General features: G+C 38.8%; 1 long non-coding RNA gene across 1 annotated transcript; it reads left to right on the top strand.

Moving 5' to 3' along the window:
- The first annotated feature begins 358 nt into the window (after nucleotides 1-358).
- On the top strand, nucleotides 359-1,360 carry LOC143133047 (uncharacterized). Its single transcript, XR_012988420.1, has 3 exons — nucleotides 359-645; nucleotides 774-810; nucleotides 1,025-1,360. It is a non-coding gene; the product is annotated as an uncharacterized LOC143133047 (long non-coding RNA).
- The last annotated feature ends 4,671 nt before the right edge of the window (nucleotides 1,361-6,031 follow it).

Here is a 6,031-nt window from a genome sequence, read left to right as displayed (position 1 = left end):
ACTCAGACACAGAAACACACACACACAGCAAGCCCAGCCCAGTGAGGTGAAGCACACACTAATCCCGGCGCAGTGAGCTGCCTGCAACAACAGCGCTCGGGGAGCAGTGAGGGGTTAGGTGCCTTGCTCAAGGGCACTTCAGTCGTTCCTACTGGTCGGGGTTCCGGAGTCCGGAGCGCTAACCAGTAGGCCACAGCTGCCCCCAATTTTCAAATATTCTTATATTATAGATTATTCAAATATTCACTCAATATGTTATTTAAATGACTTTATATTGAATTAGATTAGATATTTTCCCCAATGTATTGTCCGATTTCAATTATTTATTAGGAAAACAATAACACCTAAAAAGATTATATAAGAAGACAACAGGTGTTTGCTACTTTAAAGCCTGTTTTAGAGCTGCTGTTGAACCATGTCCTAGGGGTATGTAAAATCCAGCTCTTAACTTTCTATGAGTCCAAGTGGCTGTGTAAATGATCACCTGCTTTCAACATTTAGGAACACCATTTCTCACCTCAGTAGAGCCATTGTCTGATGTGAGTCACATGTGGAGGGTTAATGTCTTCAGACTCGTCTGTTCAGCTGGAGTGATTGTGGCCGGTGCTCTGGTACTCGCTGTTACATGCTCCTTCAATAGAAAAGGTAACAGCTTTGAGTGTCTTTTTTTATTTGTAAATAAAAAAATTATTGAAGTCCAATACACACATCTGTAAGAATTGCATGTCATGCAGCTGAAACAGCTTTTCTCATTACTGCCTTTAAATGTACAGTTGGCAGGGATAAAGGAGTAGACGCTGAGGATTGTGGGTAAGTTATCTTGTACTTCCATTCTTAAAATTAATTCTTACAAGAATTAAAAAAATATATTATCAATATCATGTTCAGCAACTTCAAAAATTGCAGACATAAAATGACTGCACCATTGCACTGAATCTCTTCTGATTAAATGTTTTCTCACAGAAAATAAAATAAGGGACAGAATATTTACATTCTACTTTCCTATTTTTATGTTTTTCAAAAGGTTAAACATCAGTCAGTCATCTCCCAGACCAGTGCTACAGAAAAGTCGCAGCCAGGACCTGGAATCAGATGGCCCCCAGAATAGGGCATGTGATTATGAAGTGGCATCAGTGTAACCATATAGCTTTAGGCCTAAGCAGTTCATTAACAAAAATACTGTAGAGGGACTGTTTCAGTGCAGTGTGCAGGATCATGTAAAATTAAATAATTGGATTTGTGTGGGCTGTTCTTAACACTCTACTTTTGGAGACTTAGTGAAATGTAGTGCGGTGGTAGGGTAGTGGTAAAGGAGCTGGGTTAGCATGTACTGTAGTAGTCTGAAAAGTTGGGGGTTCAATTCCCGGCTTCCACCCTTGTGCCCTTGAGCAAGGCACTTCACACCAAGATGCTCTGGGGTCAATGGCCTCTGGTAATATACTTGTCATATTGAAGTATCTGCTAAATCAATAAATATAATGTGTTCTTACCAATCTCGTTTCCTGTGTTTAAATATTTTATTGGCAAAAGGCCCAGTTTAATTATGAAGAAATAAAACAAAAGAAATGTGCTGACTTTTCGTTGTTGGACATTTGATCTTACTGGTGATTACTGAATTAGAAATAGGAAATTACTGAATCCTGAACCTCTTTAGGGGAAAGGAGCACAGGAGTTGAAAAATAGAGAGAATTTTTAACATGATCTGGGATGGGCCATTTTTACTGTAGGCTTTCCCCCCGGCACTGCACTGTGCTACTACTTTGGAGGGCACTGTTCCCACATGTTGGCCTGGCATCAAATGATTGACCTCTTCATTGACCTTGACAGCTTCGACCCTGTATTTTTTTAGGAAACATCAGGAAACATTTAGGAAACATCAGAATTAATGTGTGATTTGCTGGCACAGAGTTACAGAGGCTAGAATATTTTTTTTCCTTTTTACCAGGGTAACAAACATCTTTGAACTGACCACATTTCAACCCTCTAATTCACTTGAGAAACACAACAGCCCTAGCACAAGGTCTTGTGAAGCTATGTGTAAAAGTAAATTATTCTAGAAGAAAGATGAGTAGATTACACAGTTATTTGTAAAGGTATGGCCATGTGTTTGGCAAAATGCCCTATGGAGACTAGGGCTGGGCGATATGGCTGAAAACTGTATCACGATATAAGTGTTTCATATCACTCGATATCGATAATTATTGATTTTCTTCTCCATGGGACAGGCCCGTTTGAGTCTTGGAAAATACTTTTCCATTTACATCAGGATTGAGATGATGTATGGATTCCCAAGAGTCCAAGCTTTCAAATGGTGTATATTAATACTATGCTACATAGCACACTGCCTCAGAACTGGTTCTTACACTCAGGCTAAGATGATCTTTGTGTTGATACATTTTTACACAGTCTTCACAAAGGTTAAAAAGACTATGTGGAATCATACTTTGTTAATCAATGCATGTAGCAGATTTTTAATGTATTAAACTAAAAATAATTTACACAACACCTTCCAATGTGTCAAAACCAAACAACTGTGCTGAAAGTGCTCATATCACTCCTTTACCCCAATACTGTGGGCAGCCGTGGCCCACTGGTTAGCACTCTGGACTTGTAACCGGAGGGTTGCCGGTTCGAGCCCTGACCAGTGGGCCGCGGCTGAAATGCCCTTGAGCAAGGCACCTAACCCCTCACTGCACCCCGAGCGCCACCATTGTAGCAGGCAGCTCACTGCGCCGGGATTAGTGTGTGCTTCACCTCACTGTGTGCTGTTTGTGTTTCACTAATTCACCGATTGGGTTAAATGCAGAGACCAAATTTCCCTCACGGGATCAAAAAAGTATATATACTTATATATATACTTATATACTGTTCTTCAACATTTCACTTTCTGTCTGTTGGCTGTACATGTCAAGTGATGGCTAAAAGTGAGCCTTCTACTGGTTATTGTCACTGTGTGACACCCAACTACATCTGATTCTTTGCTCTGCTCCACTCTGCTCTGCATCTCGCAGAAATGGGACACTTTCTCATTGTAATATGTGAGTACATATTTCAGGCATTTATTATTTATTTGGCTTAGTATGAATCATATTAGCAACAGTGATGGGCAGTAACGCGTTAGAAGTAACGCGTTACTGTAATCCAATTACTTTTTTCAAGTAACAAGTAAAGTAAGGGATTACAATTGCAAAAATAGTAATTAGATTACTTTACTTTCCTGCAAGCAGCCTGCGTTACTGCGTTACTAAACCGTGATTTTGTCATAGGCAGTAAAAGAATTTTGGATTTTGCCATATGGATTTTGTGAGACTAACTCGTGACAATGATGTAGGCTATAGCTGCATGATATAGATGTAAACAAACACATGTGTGCAAGACATGGAGTGCGGGAGAGAGCGCGAACATGGAGCATTTAATTCATTGCAGTTCAGACATTACGAAAAAAACATTAACGCTGTACACTCTTCATGGGAAGAAACATGTTGTCTACAGCGAAAAATTCCACCTCAAATCTGAGCAAGCACCTAGCAAGCCGGCACAGAAATGTGAAACTCATTGAGACACCCCCAGATCCCGACATGACGGCTTCAGCAACAGGTGAAAATAGAGGACGTTGCGGGTAGCCTACTGGCCCGTTATAACAGAAGCCAGGGCATTATAATATTCTGGCTGCATTCACTGTGATTTGGAAAATATAATGTGGTCTTTGCCTTTATGGGCTGGTGAGTGTTGAAGTCTTCAATAATTCGTTTCCCTTAAACCAGCGTTTCTCTACTGGTTCGCGGAGACATGCCAGGTGGGGCGCGAAAAACAGGAGTTTTTTTTATTTATTTTTTTATCTGTAGCCTAGGCCCAGGTAGCACCCGATGCGCAATGGACGCACTGTGTTATTCATAGGGAAGCGCTCGTGTCAAGGCAGCGTGAGCGCATGTTTGAATCTGCAAGCACGTTCACTAATGAACATTTCTTAAAGCTGGCCTATCTTTGCGATATATTTGGAAAGCTCAATGAGTTAAATATCCAGTTACAAGGCAAAGACAAGCACCTACCTCACCTAGCAGATAAGATTACTGCATTCACCAAAAAACTTGAGGTATGGGACAGGCGCCTCGATCGCAACAGTATGCCTTTGAGAATCTGAGTGAAATCGCTGAAACGTCTGCTTCGGGAGCCACTCTTGTGATCCCATGTATTAAACAGTAGGCCTACATCACATCCCTGCAAAGTTTAAAAAATATTTCCCAACCAGCAGTGCTCAGTATGACTGGATTATGGATCCATTTAATGCAGCATGTTGGTATTTCATTGAATATATTGTACAATGCTGTAAAATATTGGCTTATGCTTCCTAATATGTTGCTTGAAAACAGAAATATGTGTGTTTAATTTACAATGGCACATTATGTATTTATTTATTATTATATCTGCAGCACCAACTGATTTTAACTCTGCTGAAGAGGATATATTTAGAACTTGTCATTATTTCAATACATTTGACAATTTTAAGCTTGACCTACCACTTTCTTAGAGCAATGAAGGACAGGTGGGGCTCGAAAAGGCCCCCCTGATCAAAGTAGGGAATGAAAGAAAAAGTTTGAGAACCACTGCCTTAAACTAAGCATTTACATGAAGCACAGTAGCCTATGCCGATTGAAACACATTCCACTCAGATAGGTGCTACCAGGCTCATATAGGCTATCACTTTTAATTGCAAACAGAAAATGTCTAGCTAGCTGTTTATACCAACTTAATATCATGACTATTGCTAATATAGTGCCAAATGTGGAGTTTGTGGACTAGCCATAGGCTTATATTTGAATGGAGCTGATCATTATGAGAGTTGTATAGATGCTCTTAAAGTGACAGCGCACCATTTATAAATGAGTTAAACTGCATCAAATTAGTAGTATTTCTTAAGAAATATTTTAAACTAACAGTTCTGCTTTGGGCACCATCTCCATTTATTTACATCTATTCGAATGAAGGAGTATACACACCAAAAAGTTAAGATTGAAACTAATAAAAACAAGTTTTAAAAAAGCGTATTCAGGTTGTGTATAGCTAGTGTGTTTTTGTAAAGTAACTAAGTAAAGTAAATAGTAAAGTAACTAATTACTTTTGAAAATAAGTAATCAGTAAAGTAACTAGATTACTTTCTTGGATAAGTAATCAGTAACTAATTACTTTTTCCAAGTAACTTGACCAACACTGATTAGCAATGAAATTTTTTTTTTTTAAATATGTGTTTTAAAATGCATAATTCAGATCCTTCTAATCAGTGTGTATTCTTTTACCAAGCCTTTGTGTGTGTTTTGGGAGCATCTTCTCAGACAGGTATATAAATTGTTTTTTCAATTGAAATTTTATAAAACAATAACATCACTTAGTAGGACGCACTCAAATCACTTCACATAAAGTATGCTCAGGATAGACTTTCTTTATCATTTTAGATATCAGCCCAGCCGAAAGTGTTAGATGGGGACACCTTGGAACTGAGGTGTGCCATTTTTCACAAAGATGTAGCTCATAGGGGTGAGCTAAATATGTATCTCTGCAAGAATGGAGTTGGAATCAAGATGAAAATAATTACAGGCTTAAAAGAAGCAAAGTTTAGGCTTCCAGATGTTAAGAAAGAAGACTCTGGGAATTACAGTTGTGTGTACTCAAAAGATAAACATGCAGCTCCTGCAATAACTGCTGTTGGAATCAAGATGAAAATAATTACAGGCTTTAAAGAAGCAAAGTTTAGGCTTCCAGATGTTAAGAAAGAAGACTCTGGGAATTACAGTTGTGTGTACTCAAAAGATAAACATGTAGCTCCTGCAATAACTGCTGTTGGCCAAAATTCCATGTTCATCCATGTCACAGGTAATTTTTATTTTCATCCTTTAAGTGCACTGTGACAAAACCATATGCATGCAACATTTGCAGTCGGAGTAGCAGTCGGATTGATAAAATTCAATGTCAAGTCATACAAGGATGGTGATTCGATGTAAAGCAGCAGTGTCGCGCTTTATCCTTACTTTTTCAA

This window comes from Alosa pseudoharengus, unplaced genomic scaffold (genome assembly GCF_046254945.1).
Source record: "Alosa pseudoharengus isolate Yale_2024_CS ecotype anadromous, Long Island Sound unplaced genomic scaffold, YU_APseudo_1.1 YU_APseudo_1.1_scf_19, whole genome shotgun sequence".
NCBI classification, from domain to species: domain Eukaryota; kingdom Metazoa; phylum Chordata; class Actinopteri; order Clupeiformes; family Clupeidae; genus Alosa; species Alosa pseudoharengus.
The sequence above is the reverse complement of the archived record's forward strand: the minus strand, read 5'-3'. Positions and strand labels throughout refer to the sequence as shown.